Below are 6000 nucleotides of genomic sequence, written 5' to 3' on the forward strand. Positions count from 1 at the left end.
AAGCACATATGAACACCAACAGTTTTGAAATTAGACTCTCTATGCCCTGCATCTGATGTGGGAGGGACTAGGAATTGGAATTCTGCGAACACACCGGGAGATTTTTATATTTCAACTGGGAGGACTATGACAGCTCCCATGGTGCCAGTGGATGTACTGAGCAGGTGGTCTGAGTGGGATACAACATGCTCTCCCTCCCGTTCTCACTCATCCCATCTCTCTCATCCTTTTCATGTCCATCCCTTTTTTATCCTTCTTTTTGCATATTGTGTATATACTTTATGAATCATAGATTGATGTATGTAAATCGGGGTGAGAATATGCTGCATTTACTTCCGATGACATTATCATTCATTACATAGAGAGTCAAAGTACAACAGTATAATGCCAATGAATGTAAGGAATATAACTATTTAATTAGTACACATTTTGGGGGGATTTATTGCTGCTCTTGGCTTCTATTATTTGTAAAAAAATATATAATAATAATACGTGGTGGAGCGCTGTGTGAATGAGGTCAGTGCATGGTGTGCATGTCACACATACCTATACAGGCGAACAGACGGTATCCTCCCCGGATCAGTTCCCATCTTGAGGTGACCATGTATCATTGATGGAGGAGAGAACCAGGGAGGCCCACACGGGGGGGGTTGACACCTACACTAATGTAAAAGACATGTGTCTCCCCATCCCTGCAAGACAAATGGATCATCTCCCTGAATAAACCATTAAAGGAACTGTCCTCTCAGGTAACAGGACCTTCACTCCATGACATGACTCACATGACTCCCACAGGCCATCTGAATGCCATCACTGCATGACTGGTTCCGCTTAAATGTTTGTCACACTAGCCACATGTTCTTTGTAGGGGTCCATTGTGCTACTGTGAGTTCAACTGTACTGATATAATACAGTGAACTGAAAACCCCCTCAGTTGTTAAAGAAGTACAGTTGACTCCTGATTAATTTACATTTTATTTCACCTTTATTTAAATAGGCAAGACAATTAAGAACACATTCTTATTTACAATGACGGCCTGCCATACCAAGAGGCAAAGGCCTCCTGCAGGGATGATAAAACACACATCACGACAATAGACATCACAACACTACATAAAGAGAGGCCTAAGACAACAACACAGCATAGCAGCAACACAACATGACAACAACACGGTGGCAACACAACATTGAAGCAGGACAACATTGTAGCAGCACAAACATGGTACAAACATTGTTGGTCACAGACAACAGCACAAATGGCAGAAAGGTAGAGACAACAATACCTCACCTGAAGCAGCCACAACTGTCAGTAAGACTGTCCATGATTGAGACTTTGAATGTAGACATGGAGATAAAACTGTCCAGTTTGAGTGTTTTTTGCAGCTCGTTCCAGTCGCTTGCTGCAGTTGTGGCCGATGGGAAATGGCTAGCTAGTTAGCAGTGGTGCGCGCTAATAGTGTTTCAATCGTTGACGTCACTCGCTCTGAGACCTAGAAGTAGTTGTTCCCCTTGCTCTGCAAGGGCTGCGGCTTTTGTGGAGTGATGGGTAACGATGCTTCGTGGGTGACTGTTGTTGATGTGTGCAGAGGGTCCCTGGTTCGCGCCCGGGTCGGGGCGAGGGGACGGACTGAAGTTAAACTGTTACATTGATGCTGTTGACCCGGATCACTGGTTGCTGCGGAAAAGGAGGAGGTCAAAAGGGGAGTGAGTGTGGGCAATATGAAATAGCTAGCTAGTTAGCAGTGATGCGCGCTAATAGTGTTTCAATCGGTGACGTCACTCCCTCTGAGACCTAGAAGTAGTTGTTCCCCTTGCTCTGCAAGGGCCGTGGCTTTTGTGGCCCGATGCTTCGTGAGTGACTGTGGTTGATGTGTGCAGAGGGTCCCTGGTTCGAGCCCAGGTTGGGGCGAGGAGAGGGACAGAAGCTATACTGTTACACAGTGAACTGAAAAGAGGAGCGACCCAAGGATGTGTGTGTTTTGGGGACCTTTAACAGAATGTGACTGGCAGAACAGGTGTTGTATGTGGAGGATGAGGGTTGCAGTAGGTATCTCAGATAGGGCGGAGTGAGACCTAAGAGGGGTCTTGCGTCAACCAGTGGGTCTTGCTTTGGGTATATAGAGATGGCCAGTTAACAGAGGAGTATAGAGTGCAGTGATGGGTCCTATAAGGAGCATTGATGGCAAATCTGATGGCCAAAATTAATCAGGGTTAGTTTGGCAGCTGGGGTGAAAGAGGAACGATTACAATAGAGGAAACCAATTCTAAATACCTTTGCTTGCAGATTGGATATGTGCTGAGAGAAGGACAGCGTACCGTCTAGCCACACTCCCAAGTTCTTGTATGAGGTGACAACTTCAAGCTCTAAACCCTCAGAGGTAGTAATCACACTGGTGGGGGGGGGGGGGGGGGGGGGGGGCATTATTCTTACCGAACCACGTGATCTTTGCTTTGGAGAGGTTCAGAACAAGATTAAGGGCAGAGAAAGCTTGTTGGATACTAAGAAAGTTTTGTTGTAGAGCGTTTAGCACAAAATCCAGGCAGGGGCCAGCTGAGTATAAGTGCATCATCTGCCTATAAATGGATGAGAGAGCTTTCTACTGCCTGAGCTATGTTGTTGATGTAAATTGAGAAGAGTGTGGGGCCTAGGATCGAGCCTTGGGGTACTCCCCTGGTGACAGGCAGTGGCTTAGACAGCAGATGTTCTGACTTTACACACTGCACTCTTTGACAGAGGTAGTTAGCAAACCAGGCCAAAGACCACTCAGAATAAATACTCCTTAGCTGACCCACAAGAATGGGAGAATGCAGAACTTTAGTAAAAAAAATAACATGTTTGACTTCGAACTTGGACTGCACCGTACTGAAATAGTTTGCACTTACCACAATGTGACTCATCAGGATTTGACTGGATAGGAATCCTGGTCCTGAATAATGTATAGGACAGTGTTCATTGCATGGGAGTACCCTCCATTCATTGTTTTTCAATGTCTGACCTACAGTATACAGTGCATTCGAAAAGTATTCAGACCTCTTCACTTTTTACACATTTTGTTACATTACAGCCTTATTCTAAAATTGATTAAATAAAAATGTTCCTCATTAATCTACACACAATAACCCATAATGACAAAGCAAAAAAAGGTTTAAGACATTTTTGCTAGTTTATTAAAAATAAAAACAGAAATACCTTATTTAAATAAGTATTCAGACCCTTTGCTATGGGACTTGAAATAGAGCTCAGGGGCATCCTGTTTCCATTGATCATCCTTGAGATGTTTCTACAACTTGATTGGAGTCCACTTGTGGTAAATTCAATTGTCTGGACATGATTTGGTAAGGCATACACCTGTCTATATAAGGTTGACAGTGCATATCAGAGCAAAAACCAAGCCATGATGTCCAAGGAATTGTCCGTAGAGCTCCGAGACAGGATTGTGTCGAGGCACAGATCTGGGGAAGGGTACCAAAACATTTCTGCAGCATTTAAGGTCCCCAAGAACACAGTGACCTCCATCATTCTTAAATGGAAGACATTTGTAACCACCAAGACTCTTCTTAGAGCTGGCCGCCTGGCCAAACTAAGCAATCGGGGGAGAAGGGCCTTGGTCAGGGAGGTGACCAAGAACCCAATGGTCACTCTGACAGAGCTCCAGAGTTCCTCTGTAGAGATGGGAGAACCTTCCAGAAGGACAACCATCTCTGCAGCACTCCACCAATCAGGCCTTTATGGTAGAGTGGCCAGACAGAAGCCACTCCTCAGTAAAAGGCACATGACAGCCTGCTTGGAGTTTGCCAAAAGGCACTTAAAGACTCTCTGACCATAAGAAACAAGATTCTCTGGTCTGATGAACCCAAGATTGAACTCTTTGGCCTGAATGCCAAGTGTCATGTCTGGAGGAAACCTGGCACCTTCCCTACGATGAAGCATGGTGGTGGCAGCGTCATGCTGTGGGGATGTTTTTCAGCGGCAGGGACTGGGAGACTAGTCAGGATCGAGGGAAAGATGAACGGAGCAAAGAACAGAGATCCTTGATGAAAACCTGCTCCAGAGTGTTCGGGACCTCAGACTTGGGCGAAGGTTCACCTTCCAACAGGACTATGACCCTAGGCACACAGACAAGACAATGCAGGAGTGGCTTCAGGACATGTCTCTGAATGTCCTTTAGTGGCCCAGCCAGAACCCGATCTAACATCTCTGGAGGCATCTGAAAATAGCTGTGCAGCGACGCTCCCCATCCAACCTGACAAACCTTGAGAGGATCTGCAGAGAAGAATGGGAGGAAACTCCCCAAATACAGGTGTGACAATCAGGTACGTCATACCCAAGAAGACTCTAGGCTGTAATCACTGCCAAAGTTGCTTCAACAAATTACTGAGTAAAGGGTCTGAATACTTATGTAAATGTAATAATATTATTTTTATAATTGCGCAAACATTTCTAAAAACAAGTTTTTGCTTTGCCATTATGGGTTATTGTATGTAGATTGAAGGATTACATTTTTATTTTATTTTTAGAATAAGTCTGTAATGTAACAAAATGTGGAACATTTCCAATTCCACTGTATGTTAGTTCACCCTGGTATTAGTTTATATGTCATTTGGCGTACTTTTGCAAAAATATATTTAGTTAGATATTCGTGGTTAGCCTGTTGAGACAAGGGTAAGATATCAACCCATTCAGAGGATCATATTGTGTACAGTGTCATAGTCCTTTACTGTAGTAGCTAGGTGTCCCCTTCCCACAGTGGATGACACTGCACATTTAATACCTACCCAGGGACTCTGTCCTCACCCCCCTGAGAGAACACACCAGACACCAAAGCCATCCAGTGCAGAGTTTCACTGTACAGGGTCCTAGCTCGTGTCTATAAATCTATGTTATATATTCAACCAACTTTGTTATGGATTTTCTTGACTTGAAAGTATGTTGCTGTCAGTGTAGTATATTGTTATAAGATTTCGAAATCAATTCAATCAAACCTTATTGGTCGTTGTCAATAAAAAGTCACAGTAAAGTGCAGAGGGCATGAGACTCCCAGCTCTGCTAAAACCATTGACAACTGCGTGCCGTTTTCAAGGGGCTGATAAATAAATGTTAAATATTTGGTTGTAATATCATCAGCTCTTGAAAAGCATAATCAAAACTAGAAATGTCAGATTATTTCATGCAAAACAATTGTGCACATTTAGCTCTATCATCAGAGTTACACAGCACAGCAAGTTACTGCTTTTCATGATCAGCAAACATCAACTGATCATGTATTTGCAGATACATGAGGGTAGCTTCACATTATCTCTCAATATTGGCCACCATTAATTGGATATTTGATGGATATAAAATGTAAGTGAACTATACCTGAAAAGTATGAGTGCTTTAGGCTACCCCTATCAAGCAGCAAAAGGGCACATTTGCCTCTGTACTGTTAGCTGATAATGTTTACTTTGCAAGCTACCAGTAGAAACTGGCTAACAGTGATAAGTAAACCTAATGTATTCTCAAAACCAATGTAGGCCAACCTTATCTAAATGATTTAATATCCACTTTTAAGAGTGTTTAATCACGATTGCTGCTGACAGACATGATAGGCTTCATTGATTGACGGACCACGTCAAATTGGCTAGCTAGCTAATAACAGATCATGTCAATATGGCAAGTTAACAAGCTAACTTTCAGGGGATATACTAGATGGCTATATTTGCTTGCCATCTATAGTGGTGATGACCGTAGTCCGACTGACATCTTTACCAGGACGAGGACATGTCGATGTCAAACTCTTTACAAAAGCCAATGACACATTGTTTGATTAGCTAGCTAGCTAGCGTCAAGCCAAATGGATAGGCTCTGAAATGAAAAGATCAGTTGATGTTTACTGGTCATGAAAGCATACAGTTACTTGCTGTATAACTCTGATAATAGAGCTAAATGTGGAATAATCTGAAATGTGTAGTTCCGACTATGTTCTTCAACAGGTGATGATATAACAACTAAATAGTTCG

Source organism: Salvelinus fontinalis, chromosome 15 (genome assembly GCF_029448725.1).
Source record: "Salvelinus fontinalis isolate EN_2023a chromosome 15, ASM2944872v1, whole genome shotgun sequence".
NCBI classification, from domain to species: domain Eukaryota; kingdom Metazoa; phylum Chordata; class Actinopteri; order Salmoniformes; family Salmonidae; genus Salvelinus; species Salvelinus fontinalis.